Source organism: Cupressus sempervirens, chromosome 7, assembly GCF_028749045.1.
Source record: "Cupressus sempervirens isolate cs-2001-9-10 chromosome 7, ASM2874904v1, whole genome shotgun sequence".
Taxonomy (NCBI): Eukaryota; Viridiplantae; Streptophyta; class Pinopsida; order Cupressales; family Cupressaceae; genus Cupressus; species Cupressus sempervirens.
The window spans coordinates 76556293-76574407 of NC_143124.1; the positions used below are offsets into that span (position 1 = coordinate 76556293).

Consider the following 18115-nt stretch of genomic DNA (forward strand, 5'->3'; position numbering starts at 1 on the left):
GATCCTAAAACTAATGTGGGGTATGCTCTTAACCCGAGAGAAGAAGAGGAAAATTGAACTAAGCCTAAATAGGACTTAATCCAGGCAAGAAAAACTTTCTAATCTATAAACCAAGCAATAGAACTCACAATTCTTATGAACCCATATACTCAGCAACTTCCTATAGAAACACAAATGAAACATAAAGAGCTTCTAATCAGTTCCTCTCTAAAAATCCCAGAGAACATCTTACTGAGGTTTATTCACATCTTTGCAATGAAAGAATGAAATCCTTTCCTTCCTATGGTAACTCAAATTAAGAGAAATAACCATCTAATTAACTAACTAGAACATAAATTATTGACATAAAACATCCTTTATTGACTCTACAATATCAAGTCTTGTTACATCAACAATTTACCCCCCTCTACTCCAGCTCTCTGACTGTATGCAAAAAAGGTTGAACCGTCTACATGCAATGAAATAAAAAATAAAATCTAAACTAAAATGTCCTCTCCTTCCCTTTAGCTCTCTGACTGTATCTGAAAAAGAACCCCTGGCTTAGGAAAAGATTTGCAATAAATAATCTCCTTCAGCCTTTGTTTGGTTTCCCTCCGATGACTTTTCAATTTTTGCATGATGACCTTTGGTTTCATAACTTCTTCTTTCTAATTCCCCTTTTCCAATTTGTCTTTTCAGATTCTCCATTTATCTTGATCGATCATGTGTTCTCAGCTACTGAAATTGGAACCTTTCAAATAATTGGACATTCTCATGTATGGTATTGCCTTATTCCTATCACATTTTTTTCCCATAATATCTAATTTATCTATGAAATTATTAGAATATTCCAATGAAAAGGGTTTTTTAGAAAGTCTTGAGTAGAAAATTCTTCTCAACTCATACGAAAATCCCACGCTCCTGCAAAATCTTCACTCCTATATATCTTCCAAGCGTCATAGTGGTTTCTTGTGGATTAGTTCTAGGGCTATCTTTGTAAGTGGAAGAATCGACTATCCTTATTCCAAGAATGCCTTTGAGTCAATATCTTTTATCAATTACATGGTCAATATCATAGCCTCCATGGAAATCCCATATGGTGCCAAGATTGTCTATGCAGAACTTTCCTAGGGCCATCTCATCTGATTTATTCTTGGGTAAAACTGATCCAATGAAATATAGCCCACTGGTGCCATTAGAATAATTAAAGGCAAATCACTACAGAGAATTAGTTTCATAAATATTAGCTATTACCTTGAGACCTTGCACACATTTTTCCAAACCTTCAAGCTCAAAATAGTAGTTATAACGAACAAAAGGATTGTCCCTAGGATCCTTGCTAATTAGACTTAGATTTCCTCTTGATAATGGATAATCTACTTTCAACAAGATTTCCCCTCATGACCCATTTACAAAGGTAGAGCCATTTGAGGAAACTTCTTGGAGAAAGCTACTGCAATATATGTAGATCTTTGAATTTTTTAGTATGCCCACCACTTGTATGTTAGAAAAATTAAGTGGTATAGGAGATAATATTACTACTGATGTAAATGGATTATCTTGAATCTTTTTTCCTACTGAAGGTAAATGTTTTAAAATAGATATATTTAATTTCTTAAGATCTTTGGAGGGACCTAATCCACTTAAGAGTAGAAGCTAAGGACTTCCCAAAGCTCCTGCTGATAGAATTACCTCACTGAAGCTGAAGATTCATCAAGTAGCACTTGGTAAGAAGTACCATTGATGGAATTGATGAATTCTATTCCACGAGCCTCCAACTATCTTGGTGAAGATTTGAAGAGAACTCTGGAGATAGTTGCATTAAGGAGAACAACAATATTGTATGGGTTTGCATACTTCAACAGATCTGCAGATATGTGTTGTTTGCCATTGTTATCAAAAATGGAGCCACCAATCTTTGTACCCTGCAAATGATCCAAAGTATACCCATTGTAAGGAAGCACTCCTACTTCTAGAAGAGCTCCTTTTGAAGCTGATAACTAGATAGAGAGGGGATCTGGTCTAAATGCATTTATTTTCTCAACCTGGAGAAAAGACTCATTCAGTAGTTTCTCATCCCAGCCAATTCCTCGAATATCTTCCAAGCTTGCTCTGCTGTAAAACCCACCATTAATGGTAGTTCCACCTCCTAGAACTCTAGCTCTATCAATGTGAACTCTATCCTCTGTTAAAACTCCTTAAGCTATGGAAGTGTAGTTATCTTCTTCTATCAATAGTTTCCCATAAGTGTTAACATTCTCAATGTCAGGATTTCCATGAGGAGAACCTCCTTGATATATTGTGCACGAGTAATAATGGCTTTTGGTCGGCAAAGGAAAGAAAATATAAGACCCAAAGGCAAACAAGCAATTCCTACTCCACCAAATATTGAAAATAGTACTGATCCAACAATCGTAGCAAGAGCTACAACATATTTTGGAGAGGTTATTTGCATGATCCAAGTAGTCTCTGATGATGAACTAGCTGTGTAAGCAACACACTGTAAACTATTGCCATTTGTTCCTTGCAGACAAGGATGGTTTCTTGAGAGATCAGACCAACTACTTGGAAATGTATTTTTTGCAAATGCAAGATGTCATACAGTAAAATAAACTTTCCCAACAAGACCATAAAGAATTCTGAGCACAAGCCCAATGACAACAGCTATCATAATGACCCACATCAAAGCACTAAGAACCCTTTTACCAACACTCTTTTCCCGATCTCCTTCATAATAAAACATGGCGAACAGTATGACAAAGAACACCAATACTGCATCTATAATATATATTGCCAACCACATATCCTTCATAGGAAGTGTTAATTTGCATGCCCCATTGTATATTGCATGGATGCAAGCATGTTGATTGGCAACATCAGAATGGAGATTTCGGCAACCATTTTTCTCTTGCTTTCCACTTGATGAACGATGATCACAACTTCTTTTGATTATACATAAGAGAGTACTATTTGGAAGGAGATAATCTGTTACCTTTAAGCCTTTCTTATAGAGAGATCACAAGTCTTATTGCACCGATGTCCTCTCTTTGCCCACGGACTTGGATATAACATCAATACACCTTCAACACATCTGAAAATGGAAATCCTGTGTCGACACCTTCCACACCTTTTCATGCCAAACTCTCTGAAGAGAAAAATTTCTTCATATCATTTTAATACAAACCAAGTGAATAGTTTTTTTTAAAAATGACTCTGAATCATGCAAGAAGAAGCTCGACGGGTTTTGGCCTCTATGGGTACGCAGAATGGTTCTGGCGCACCAAAATTTGAAATTTTTTCTTTGGAGAATCGAAGATATTTTTGAGCTATACTCGCAAAACAAAAAATGTACTTCAAACCATTCAAACATGGCACAGATGATCAGAGTTAACAAAGAACTCGATATCATTAGAATATTCACCGACGGGTTTTATAAAATCTAGTGCGAAAATGATCTTGGAGCACCTAATTTTTGATTTTCTGCCTCACCACTTCGCACAGATTTCCAAGGTATATGATTTGAATAGAAAATGTTAATTGAACCATTTTAAGAAGACCTAAATCCTTAGTTTTAGAAAATAACTCGAAATCATGAAAATGGAGGCCAGCGGGTTTTGAGAAAATAGGTGCGCAACATCAATGGAGTAGCTGGAACTCAAAAATCTGCTAGGCAATATCTCCTTTATTCTTCAACCACTTTACATGCCATTTTCTTCATTGGTTTTACAAAGACCTGGAGAATCGACTCACACCTTCTTTTCATTAAAAACATTGACCATATTTGATTGTCGAACATGGTTTATGTGGTTATGCATTGCATTCTAATGGCCATTTTTACATCGGTGTCCTTTTAAACTTGCATGTTATGAAGACTAACTTCATTGAGACATACTTTGAGGGAAAAAGCATGCTTTAAAGCTTGAGCAAGAGCTAAAACCAAGTTAAGGAAGATACCTCTTTTTAATGCACAACGATTATATTGATGCATTTTCTGATCACAATCTGTAACCATATCATATTAAGTATATCACCATTGTAATGATACTCCTATGCAAGTCATTGGTACTGTCCCATACTTCAATTTAATTTTGAAATCAATTGATTAGACGTTCTTGAATCTCAGCACCATTAACAATGTAATACATGTACAAATTGTAACATTCAAGTAGCTATATCTTTTAAGAGCTCGGCTTCTTCAAAAGCCATTTTGTATTGAGAAATTTTCAAAAGATTAGTCTTTCATGCAATTTAAACTTTAAAACTTCCTTTCAAATCTGGTCACTTATTTGAAATGAGACCTTTATTGATATTAGATAAGTTATAATGGTACTTTGATCACCTGGAGATCTTCCAAATTTGTAGAACCTTTAGTAATCAAATGTCTTTCTGGATTGCACATAATGCTCTATGAATCGCTGAAATAAGAAAGAATTGTATATCCTTTATCTAAGAAGATCATCAATAAAACATGATATCCTTTCTAGGCGGGAACTATCACCTACCCAATATGATGACACTTAAACCAACCACCCAGCTTATGAATGAGAAGGCAAGAAAGAGGGAAACCCGAAAAGGATGGCCTACCTATGAAGGACTTAGACCTAGACACAAAACTGACTTGAGGACTCTATGACTCCAATATTGCCAAAAAAAATAGGTGACTTAAAGTCAAGCAATAGCTGGCTCTGACTGGGGAAAATGCACTGCAAAGTGCATATAGAATCCAACGTCTCTGGTTAAACAAGTGCCTTCAGCATTGGGTTGCAGAGTCTAGACCAAAGAAACAACAAGAAGTAGCATATAGGGAGGGTGGAGGGGAACAGAGCAGACTGAAACAAAGTAGGAGAAAATAACAACTACCTAACTAAGCAAGGAAAAATTACACCAAACACACAAAAATTGGAAAGAAAACTTATTTACAAAAGGTGAGGAAACCTCACCAGCAGGACCAACAATAAAGAAAGATTCATATGTGGTCATTCACAGGAAGAGAAAAGTATGAACCTCTTCTAAATAGAGGAAGATGCTTCATCAATTTGAAACAACATAGGTAATATTTAGCTACTCCTTCACTATTGAACTTAAGCCCCAAAGCCTTTTGTAACATGATGACCCACAAGATCTTTCCAAACAGCCATGCCTCATTATAGACCTTTGATTCGTCTATGCTTCCATGTACATCCTTCCTTGCATACTAAAACTTCTATCATGGAAGAAAATATTCAATATATTCTGGATGCATTACTGGAATATAATTCATTTCATCTTTTTTAGCATTATCATCTTCATTTGCTCGTTTGCAAGCACTGTCAAAAATAACTTCTGATTCTGAACCAGAGCTAAAAAATGCATACCTATTTTCCACACATTCTAACTTCTTTTGTGAAGGATAAAGACAATCACTAGGTGGTGGATATGTCATAGACTCTACCAGAAATAAAACATCTTCATCCTTAGCATTCATCAAATCTGAGAAATGTCCTTCTAAACTCAAAACTTTAATATTTTAATTGATTAAAGAAGAAGAATCATATGTGGCTGGCACCATGGATTGCTCAATTTTCATTTCACGACTAGAAAAATCTTCATCTAATTCTTTGTCTCCTACAGGATGCTGTAGTACTTCATTAATATTTAAAATGTCTTTATCAAAAAGTATTGTTGCATTGATTTCTTCATCAACATTTCTAGTAAGGTGGTTGTCAGAACATATCTCAGCCTTTTCATTCACAAATATTTGATCAAGATCATTCACCAATAAATTATCTTTAAAGCAAAATGTTTCAGAAAATTGATCTTTACCAACCATAATGAAGGAACACTCAATACTATTATACTTTTCAATGACATCAGAAATTTCATTTTTAAATAATCCATCAGCCTTGGGATGATTTTTAGACCAACATTTTGAAATATCACCCGCATTCTTTTCATCTATTTCACAAATTTCATCAACATTAGGAAAAGAAAATGTAGATAGATCTTCTTTTTCAATTTTGCTTACCTTTCCTTCATGATCTTCAAGAATCTCCATAGGCTAGAAATGTTCTTTTTTCGGTGCCTCTTCCAAGGTAATTCATTATCACTTTCATCCACCTCATAAGAAGTTACATTCTCAGATTTAATATGATGACCACTACAACATAATGCAGCCAACACATTTGTTTCAAGATAATTTTCATGATCCCCATTTATTTCTCTTTCAATTTTTCTTATCAACTCTTCGACCATATTTTCATCTTTAGCAAAACATGACCTCACTTTCTCTTCAAGACACATAGATTCTAATATAGTATCATCACAAACCTTTGCAACTTGAAAATCAGTTTCACAAAATTTTTCAATGGAATTCAACTCTTCATGTTTTGCATTAACTATCTGATTATTCTCATTAAAGACTTCATGCAAAGGTTTATCTTTATTGTCTTTTAATCTGAAACTTTTAAAATCATAGGTAAATGAAGGCATGAAATAAAATTCTTTGTCAACTGTTCTTACCAATTCTTCATCATTGAGAAGGCTGTTTTCATTTGCTAAAAGTTGTGCTTCTGGGAAACTAGGCTTCTCTTTCTGTTCGGAACTCAAAGCATTGGTCGATATGATCTCTTCATTTTGCTCATTGATTCTATCCACCTTAGGAATGCTTTCTGCAACTTCAATGATTTCAGCATGCTGGACTAAAACTAATTCTTTTGTTTACAATTCTTAGATTGGTTCTAGATTCATACTTACTACATCATGCTCAGTATTAGGAGAACAAGTCTCATTTCCAACCTTAAATGATGAATCTAAATGTATAACTAATGGCTCCATAGGAAATACTGTTGAGAAGCAAGGAATAATAACAACCTTTTCTTCTTCTTGTGGTGGTTCAGGTTGGAAATGCTTTTCATGCTGATTACCTTCTTCATGTTGATGGCTCATCCATGGTAATACTAAAAATGCAAGTTCTCTCAAAGCAGGGAAGATGGGAGAAGACAAAGCATCCTTTTTAGAACTCGCATCAGTTTTTTTCTGTCTAAACTCCTGGAGAACATAGAATCTCTTTTCAATCAGCTTCCATGATTCTCTAGACTGATGGTCTTGAGCTATAATCAAGTTGTTTCTTGTGGCATAGCTGAAACTCTATTTAAATTTACTCTAGAGTTGTTGAAGCATAGGATCATCATCAATCACAATCTCTTCAACAGATGGCAAAAATCTCTTTTTATATTTTAAATCATTTTTCAGAGAAATCTGACCTCAATACATTTCCTCCATCTCATGGGTCACTGAATTGGTGCTTAAGTTGGCCTCTAATTCTGTATTTGTCTTTGTACCATAGCAGCTAACCTTCTAGCTAGTTTTCATTCTTTCAAAACTTCACTAGCTTTTCTGTAATTTAGAATTATATCCTCATGAGGTTGCACCATTTCCCTCATGATAGGTAAAGAGACTAATTGTGATCATTTTTTAATTTTTTTTCAAAATCTTTAATCATCACCAAGGTTCTACAATTAGAAACTTTATAATGCAATTGTTTCTTGACTTGTAAATGGGGTTCTTTGAGAACGGAGTCGCTAATTGCTAAGGAAGCAATGAAAATAATGAAGCTTGAAAAATCAAAGTGTTCTTCCTCTTAGTCACCAAAGTTTGTTGTAAATACAAGCTGGGAAACGAAATGATAAGAACTTTCAAATCCTTCAAAATTTGATAGAAAATAGAATTCTTTTAAAGACACAGAGTCACCAATCTCAAACCAAGATAACAATATTAAAACTAGAAATACAATCTCAAGCACTGATCTTCTTTTCCAATTCCCCAATAGAATTTCCAAAAATCTGTTGGTAAACAGATTGTTCTTCTTCTAACTCTCTTTTCAATTTGCCCAATTTGTAATGAAGAACAACTTTACACAACAATTGGGAAGCTGTTTCTGAGAATAACTAGTTTCCCTCTGAATTAAGGTACAGCTACCTATATGAGAAATATTCAGTGAATTATGTTTTGATCCTAAAACTAATGTGGGGTATGCTCTTAACCCAAGAGCAGAAGAGGCAAACCGAACTAAGCCTAAATAGAACTTAATCCAAGTAAGAAAAAGTTTATAATCTATAAACCAAGATATAGAACTCACAATTCTTATGAACCCATATACTCAGCAACTTCCTATAGAAACACAAATGAAACATAAAGAGCTTCTAATTAGTTCCTCTCTGAAAATCCCATAGCACATCTTACTGAGGTTTATTCACATATTTGCAATGAAAGAATGAAATCCTTTCCTTCCTATGGTAACTCAAATTAAGAGAAAGAACCATCTAATTAACTAACTGGAACATAAATTATTGACATAAAACACCCTTTATTGACTCTGCAATATCAAGTCTTGTTACATCAACAATTTACCCCCCTCTACTCCAGCTCTCTGACTATATGCAAAAATGGTTGAACCATCTACATGCAATGAAAAAAAAAAAATCTAATCTAAAATGTCCTCTCCTTCCCTTCAGGTCTCTGACTGTATCCGGAAAAGAACCCCTGGCTTAGGAAAAGATTTGCAATAAATAATCTCCTTTAGCCATTGTTTGGTTTCCCTCCAATGACTTTTAAGTTTTCACATGATGACCTTTGGTTTCATAACTGCTTCTTTCTAATTCCCCTTTTCCTATTTGTCTTTTTAGATTCTCCATTTATCTTGATCGATCATGTGTTCTCAGCTACTGAAATTGGAACCTTTCCAATAATTGGACATTCTCATGTGTGGTATTGCCTTATTCCTATCACATTTTTTTCCCAAAATATCTAATTTATCTATAAAATTATTAGAATATTCGAATGAAAAAGATTATTTTGAAAGTCTTGAGTAGAAAATTCCTCTCAACTCATACAAAAATCCCACGCTCCTGCAGAATCTTCACTCCTATATATCTTCCGAGCATCATAGTGGTTGCTTATGGGTTAGTTCTAGGGCTATCTCTATAAGTGGAAGAATTGACTATCCTTATTCCAAGAATTCCTTTGAGTCAATATCTTTTATCAATTACATGGCCAATATCACAGCCTCCATGGAAATGCCATATGGTGCCAAGATTGTCTGTGCAGAACTTTCCTAGGGCCATCTCATCTGATTTATTCTTGGGTAAAGTTGATCCAATGAAATGTAGCCCACTGGTGCCATTAGAATAATTAAAGGCAAATCACTGTAAATAATTAGTTTCATAAATATCAGCTATTACCTTGAAACCTTGCACACATTTTTCCAAATCTTTAGGCTGAAAATAGTAGTTATAACAAACAGAAGGATTGTCTCTAGGATCCTTTCTAATTAGACATAGATTTCCTCTTGATAATGGATAAGCTAATTTCAACAAGATTGCCCCTCCCAACCCATTTACAAAGGTAGAGCCATTTGAGGAAACTTCTTGGAGAAAGCTACTGGCATATATGTAGATCTTCAAATTTTTTAGTATGCCCACCACTTGTATGTTAGAAAAATTAAGTGGTATAGGAGATAATATTACTACTGATGTAAATGGATTATCTTGAATCTTTTTTCCTACTAAAGGTACATGTTTTAAAACATGTATATATAATTTCTTAAGATCTTTGGAGGAACCTATTCCACTCAAGAGTAGAAGCTGAGGACTTCCCAAAGCTCCTGCTGATAGAATTACCTTAGCCGAAGATGAAGATTCATCAAGTAGGACTTGGTGAGAAGTACCATTGATGGAATTGATGAGTTCTATTCCACGAGCCTTCAACTTTCTTGGTGAATATTTGAAGAGAACTCTGGAGATAGTTGCATTGAGGATAAGAACAATATTATTTGGGTTTGCATACTTTAGCAGATCTACAGGTGTGTGTCGTTTGCCATTGTTATCAAAAGTGGAGCCACCAATCTTTGTATCCTGCAAATGATCCAAAGTATACCCATTGTAAGGAAGCACTCCTACTTCTAGAAGAGCTCCTTTTGTAGCTGATGACCAAACAGAAAGGGGATTTGGTCTAAATGCACTCATTTTCTCCACCCAGAGAAAAGACTCATTCACCAATTTCTCATCCCAGCCAATTCCTCGAATATATTCCAAGCTTGCTCTGCTGTAAAACCCACCATTAATAGCAGTTCCACCTCCTAAAACTCTAGCTCTATCAATGTGAACTTCATCCTCTATTAAAACTCCTTGAGCTATGGAAGTGTAGATATCTTCTTCTATCAATGGTTTCCCATAAGCATCAGCATTCTCAATGTCAGGATTTCCACGAGGAGAGCCTCCTTGATATATTGTGCACGAGTAATAATGGCTTTTGGTCGGCAAAGGAAAGAAAATATAAGACCCAAAGGCAAACAAGCAAATTCCTACTCCACCAAATATTAAAAATAGTACTGATCCAACAATCGTAGCAAGAGCTACAACATATTTTGGAAAGGTCATCTGCATGATCCAAGTAGTCTCTGATGATGAACTAGCTGTGTAAGCAGCACACTGTAAACTATTGCCATTTGTTCCTTGTAGACAAGGACAATTTCTTGAGAGATCAGACCAACTGCTTGGAAATTTATTTGTTGCAGATGAAAGATGTCGTACAGTAAAATCAACTTTACCAACAAGACTGTAAATAATTCCAAGCACAAGCCCAATGACAACGGCTATCATAATGACCGACATCAAAGCACTAAGAACCCTTTTACGAACACTCTTTTCCTGATCTCCTTCATAATAAAACATGGCGAATGGTATGATAAAGAACACCAATACTGCATCTATAATATATATTTCCAACCACATATCCTTCATAGGAAGTGTTAATTTGCATGCCCAATTGTATATTTCATGGATGCAAGCATGTTGATTGGCAACATCAGAATGGAGATTTCGGCAACCATTTTTCTCTTGCTTTCCACTTGGCGAATAATGATAAAAAATTCTTCTGATTATACATAAGAGCATAGTATTTTGAAGGAGATAATCTACTACCTTTAAGCCTTTCTTATAGAGAGCTCACAAGTCTTTTTGCACCGATGTCCTCTCTTTTCCCGCGGACTTGGATATAACGTCAATACACCTTCAACACATTTGAAAATGGAAATCCCGCATCGACACCTTCCACACCTTTTCGTGTTGAACTCTCTGAAGAGAAAACTTTCTTCATATCATTTTAATACAACCCAAGTGAATAGTTTTTTTTTAAAAAGACTATGAATTGTACAAGAAGAAGCCCAGTGGGTTTTGCCCTCTACGGGTATGCAGAATGGCTCTGGCGCACCAAAATTTGAAATTTTCACTTTCGAGCATCAGAGATATTTTTGAGCTATACGTGCAAGACCAAAAATGTACTTTAAACCATTCAAACATGGCACAGCTGATCAGAATTAACAAAGAACTCGATATCATTAGAATATCGACCGGCGGGTTTTTTAAAATTTGGTGCGAAAATGATCTTGGAGCACCTAATTTTGGATTTTCTGCCTCACCACTTTGCACACATTTCCAAGGTATATGATTTGAATAGAAAATGTTAATTGAACCATTTTAAGAAGACCCAAATCCTTGGTTTTAGAAAATAACTCGAAATCATGAAAATGGAGGCCAGCGGGTTTTGAGAAAATAGGTGCGCAACCTCAATGGAGTAGCTGGAACTCAAAAATTTTCCAAGAAATATATCCTTTATTGTTCAACCACTTTACACGCCATTTTCTTCATTGGTTTTATAGAGACCTGGAGAATCGACCCAAACCTTTTTTTCATTGAAAACATTGACCATATTTGATTGTCGAACATGGTCTATATGGTTATGTGTTGCATTCTAATGGCCCTTTTTGCATCGGTGTCCTTTTAAACTTGCATGTTATGAAGACTAACTTCATTGAGACATAATTTGAGGGAAAAAGCATGCTTTCAAGCTTGAGAAAGAGACCTCTTTTTAATGCACAACGATTATATTGATGCATTTTCTGATCACAATCTATAACCATATCATATTAAGTATATCACCATTGTAATGATACTCCTATGCAAGTCATTGGTATTGTCCCACACTTCAATTTAATTTTGAAATCAATTGATCAGACGTTCTTGAATCTCAGCACCATTAACAATGTAATACATGTACAAATTGTAACATTCAGGTAGCTATATCTTTTAAGAGCTTGGCTTCTTCAAAAGCCATTTTGTATTGAGAAATTTTCAAAAGATTAGTATTTCATGCAATTTAAAATTTAAAACTTCCTTTCAAATCTGGTCACTTATTTGAAATGAGACCTTTATTAATATCAGATAAGATATAATGGTACTTTGATCACCTGGAGATCTTCCAAATTTGTAGAACCTTTAGTAATCAAATGTCTTTCTGGATTGCACATATTGCTCCATGAATCTTTGAAATAAGAAAGACTTGTATATCCTTTATCTGAGAAGATCATCAATAAAACATGATATCCTTGCCAGGTAGGAACTATCACCTACCCAACATGACAACACTTAAACCAACCACCCAACTTATGAATGAGAAGGCAAGAAAGAGGGAAATCCAACAAGGATGGCCTACCTACGAAGGATTTAGACCTAGACACGAAACTTACTTGAGAACTCTATGACTCCAATATTGCCAAAAAAATAGGTGACTTAAAGTCAAACAACAACTTTCTTCGACTGGGGAAAATGCACTGCAAAGTGCATAGAGAATCCAACATCTCTGGTTAAGCAAGTGCATTTAGCATTGGGTTGCGAAGTCTAGACCAAAGAAACAACGAGAAGTAGCATACAGGGAGGGTGGAGGGGAGCAAAGCAAACTGAAACAAAGCAGGAGAAAATAACCAGTACCTAACTAAGAAAGGAAAAACTAAACCAGACACACCAAAATTTGAAAGAAAAATTATTTACAAAAGGTGAGGAAACCTCACCAGTAGGACCAACAATAAAAAAAGATTCATTTGTGGCCATTCATGGGAAGAGAAAACTATGAACCTCTTCTGAATAGAGAAAGATGCTTCATCAATTTGAAACAACATAGGTAATCTTTAGCTACTCCTTAACTGTTGAAATTAAGCCCCAAAGCCTTTTGCAACATGATGACCCATAAGATCTTTCCAAATAGCCATGCCTCATTATAGACCTCTGATTCGTCTATGCTTCCATGTACATCCTTCCTTGCATACTCAAACTTCTATGATGGAAGAAAATATTCAACATATTCTGGATGCATTACTTGAATATAATTCATTTAATCTTTTCCAACATTATCATCTTCATTTTCCCATTTGCAAGCACTATCAGAAACAACTTCTGATTCTGAACCAGAGCTGAAAAATGCATCCCTATTTTCCACACATTCTAACTTCTTTTGTGAAGGATAAAGACAATCATCAGGTGGTGGATATGTCGTAGACTCTACTAGAACTTAAACATCTTCTTCATCCTTAGCATTCATCAAATCTGAGAAATGTCCTTCTAAACCTAAAACTTTAATATTTGAATTGATTAAAGAAGAAGAATCATATGTGGCTGGCACCATGGATTGCTCAATTTTCATTTCACAACTAGAAAAATCTTCATCTAATTCTTTGTCTCCTACAGAATGCTATAGTACTTCATTAATATTTGAAACATCTTTTTTAAAAACTATTGTTGCATCGAATTCTTCATAAACATTTTTAGTAAGGTGGTTGTCAGAACATATCTCAACCTTTTCATTTGCACATATTTGATGAAGATCATTCACCAATAAATTATCTTCAAAGCAAAATGTTTCAGAAAACTAATCTTTACTAGCCATAACGAAGGAAGACTCAATACTATTATACTTTTCAATGACTTAATCCCTCTATCAGTATGTGTCCTTCCTATGTTATAGGGTAATGTGACTTTTGTCAGTCTCTTCTTAATCTTTCTCTTATATCTCCCTCTTTCTGATTTCCTTATATATCTCACTCATAGTGCCAATCTATCTCTTCTATTATTTTTCAAATCTCTCTATTTGATTGTATCTCTCTCTTCTCTTTTTTTGTGTATTTCTCAAGCATTTCTCCCTCTTTGAGTTCATTTAGTTGCTAGGTATTTATTTGATTTCTCCCTCTTTGTGGTGCAGGAGCACCTAGGTAGGCTAAAGGCTAGACCTAGGGCTTCTTTGGTGTTTTTGTCTTTTAGTTATGCCATCCACATCACTAGAGTAATAATAGGATCAAATTGGTCCTAAGGTGAGGCTATATAGGTTAGAAGAGCCCCACAATGCAATATTGCTCCTAATTGCTCAAAATTGCTCATTTGGCTCAATAGAGTATTTTTTAGTTTTGACAGCCAAATAGGGTAATAAAGTGTTTTATGGTCCTTATTAGGTGTCTTGGATCCATCTTATGCCTTTGAAAAGTTTGGTAGCAAGTAGAGCAAGTTTGGGTAGAAAATTTGCAAAGTTGCAAAAATTGCTCATTTCTTGCAAAGTTGTGATTGACAACTTTTGCAACTTTTATGCAAAAAGAGAAACTTCTTTATGGGAACCCTTCAAATACTTAAAGTAGTTGGAAACATACATTCCAAGTCTATATAAGGTAAAACTCAACCTTTTCAAGAGGTTGGAAGAAGGAGAAATAACAATGTACAGATTGTAATCAACATTTTATTTATTACTATAGTTACTTGCTTTGAGTGTTTTTTCATGCTTTGTACAAATCAGACTTAGGGTTTTTTGAGTTGGAAGTGTTAGTGGTGTTTTTCCTTCATTTATTTTTTTAGCTTTTGTGTTGTTACAGAGAGTTTTGTGTGTTCAAATAAAATATTTTGTAAGTTAACAGGTTGCTGTTCTGAACTAGGCAAGCAACACAAAATGGAGTCTTAGGGCTATTTCCCACTGTATAAAATGTATGGCCTCTTTTTATTTGGAACTATACTCCTTGTACCTTTTGTATAAAAAATGAAATCCCATGGGAAGCATAGCAAGCATTTTTAGCATGATTCCCTAGGCAAGCAAACCATGTTTGGTTAGGGATCACAAATCTGAAAAAGAGCATTTGGAGTGGATTGAGAGGTCTAATTCTTCAATCCAAGAATGTGATGAGTAAGTAGATGGTTAGGGATAAATCCAATAGAAAGGAGGAGTCTTGGTAAGGACTTTTAGGAGGTTTAAACCTCAAAAATCACCAAAATCTGTGAAACCCTCAAATTAAGCCTAAAATTGTGCTTGGGTTATACAGACAAGTTGGGGGCTTAAGAGTTACAAAATATTCAAGTATTTTGAAAAGGGTATCCAGAAAGGTGATTTTTTTTGGCCATTGTTAAGGGATTTTTCAAAATATCTTAGTTTTAGTGCATTTGGAGGGCTAATTCTTATAGACTTTTTCCAAGCAACTAAGTACAAATTGATCTGTGGATTATAATTTGAATACGGTTTTGCACTTTTTTTGGGTGTAGTATGTAGATGAGTAACCTAAGGCATTCCTAGGTATTCATTTGGCCAAGTGGAAAGGTCCAATGAGCATTGGGGTTATTTTTGTGTTTGTGGAAGTTTGGGCAATCTTGTACTAACCTATTGATGTGCACCAGTTGAAGAAGTGGGATCTCTTTGATAGAATCCTTAGAGGCATAGGGTGTGAAAGAAGCCCTATTGGATTAGGTGGAATACCTAAGAATACCCTAGAGAGCTTTGGGTTTGTAAGCAAGATTGGTTGTCACATCACTTTGACAATAATGCTAAAAACTTGACATCTCAACATGAAGATGTTATCAATTGAGGTTCTCCCTCTATCACCTAAATTGTGACTAATCTTCTTATTCATCTCCTTAGTTAATTTAGAAAAATCCTAAAGCAAAATCTAATACATCAATTTGTAAAATATGACATTCAACTCAATTAATGCTGGACACATTTCTAGCTTCTTCTATTAGCTTTGGATAGGGGTATGACCCCTAGTTTACCTCTTAGATACTCATGAGCATCCTTAGGTAAATATTTTGTGAATATATCTACAATTTGTTCTTAAGTATTCACATATTCCATCTTCACTTGTTTGTCTTGAACTAGCTCTCTCAAGTAATGATACTTGATTGCAATGTACTATATCTTTGTATGCATCACATAGTTCATAGATATGTTTATAGCACTTGTGTTATCACAATAAAGTATACATGTTTAGTGATTTCCTCCTTCATTCCTTTGAGTAGTTGTTTGATCCATACAATGTTTGTATAATTTATTGCAACAAAAACATATTCAGCTTTAGCAGTAGATTGCAATATGTAGTTTCGTTTCTTACTAGTCCATAAAACTAGTCTCTTTCCTTAGAAAAATGTGTTGAAGTTGATGAAAGATCAACTCCATAGCTCCCAAGAATCACATACATGCAAAAAAATATCACAGAAAGAGAGAAGGAAAATCTATGGAGGTTGAAATTGCTAGATCCATAGATGAGACATTCTTGATGAGGAAAAAGAGAAATTGCTATAATTAAAAAGTGAATTTATCTCAATTATAAAGAGAGGTCATCCTTATAAAGGAGATCGAAACCCTAAAAAGGTCTAACCTAGGTTGCATAATAATAATTAATAAAATAATTAATTATTATTTTCCTAAATTTTAGCTTAATAAAACTAGAGTTAATTAGAAAATATCTAATTACTCTAACACCCCCCATTAAGATAAACTTAGGGAGTAGTTAAAAACCTAGAAACTACTACTGAAAGTAGAAATGAGTCCCAACAAAAAAGCCTGATGAGGTACCCAAGCATAATCAAATATCTGCAAAGAGGAGAAATGGAGAAAATCACATGGGAAAAACTCTACTCCAAAAAGAGATGGAAATAATGCTGAAAACACTATTGAAGGACTAAAGAAGCCTCCAAACTAGGGAATGTCCCATAAGATAGGAACAAAAGATGATCATAAAGAACATCACTAAAGCATATAGAAGCTCCAAAGCTCTGTCAAAAGTAACTATTGATGTGAAGAACCTCCACTGAAATAGAACCTGACCACATAGAGAAGACTATAATCTGCATCAAATAAGGAGACACATAAGGACAAACAACTAAACTCAAAGATGTAGATGGCATGAAACACCAAAGCCTAAAGAGCTAATCAATTGAACCAAGGAAGCATAAGAAACAAAAGAAGAAGACCCCTAATGTAGACAAGGGTGAGGTGATAGGAAATTGGAAAAGTGGGCCAAAAGAAGTGCATGTCAAGGAACCACAATCAAGATGCACAAAGGAGTACATATGTGTGTACTGAGGTGATCAATATTAGACACAACATGAGGCTAATATCATAGAAGGGATAGTCACTAGAAAAAGGAAGATGGAAAACAAAGGAAAAAAATCAACCCCCCATGGAACTTTAATCAGAGTAGTGCATGTACAATAGGGAACAAGATATGGTGAATCCCATGAATATAATAATCTACATCAGTGTCCTCAAATGACACTGCTCAGATCATAAGGAAAAAAAAGGAAAAACTATTCAAATGAAAATATAGATGCAGTATGGCACTTTATCTTAGTGCGTTTGCAAGAATGCATACAAATGATGTCTAAATAGACCAGAAGAGACATAGTGTTAATAAAAAAGATAGTACAAGTCATGATGAATCATCTAAAGTAATGAAATCAATCCCTAGACCTGAAACAACCAAGATATCCACCAGAATGCAAAAATGAAAAAGAATAAATAAAATGTTCCTCGAGAAAAATTTGGAAAAACAACTAGCATCACTAGAAAGAGCTCAAAAAGACCTTTCCAATGATATAAATAATTCCCAAATTAGAGATTAGATCCTCAAGATATGTCTCTCAGAGTACAAAACTATACTCCTAACTTTGATAGAAGAAAAAACCATAAAAATTAGATCAAAACTAAAAACTAACTATACCACTATGATAGACCTAGAACCATCTTTCTGGCGATATTACATTTTTGGGAAACAAAGTCCATATGCATGAGATATGAGCAAACGAGTGAAGGTAGGTCCAAATAGAACCTTAAGAGGTCACATGAAGTGTTGATGCAGAGCTGACATGGGATTGGTGTCACCAAGTGATGAGCCCAAATTTGATTGTCAAATAGTTGTCAAGGCAAAAAAAATGCTATAAAAATGACCCCTGCCAAAAAAATCAAGCCACTGAAAACAAAATAGAGATATCAAAAAATCAGTGTCACTAATAAAAGAGCC

At 34.8% G+C, this 18115-nt stretch overlaps 2 pseudogenes; both read right to left on the reverse strand.

The window, feature by feature from the left end:
- Window positions 1-782: 782 nt before the first annotated feature.
- LOC149545586 ((R)-mandelonitrile lyase-like) lies at window positions 783-7244 on the reverse strand (annotated as a pseudogene).
- A 1523-nt stretch (window positions 7245-8767) lies between these two features.
- LOC149545587 ((R)-mandelonitrile lyase-like) lies at window positions 8768-10688 on the reverse strand (annotated as a pseudogene).
- Window positions 10689-18115: the final 7427 nt, after the last annotated feature.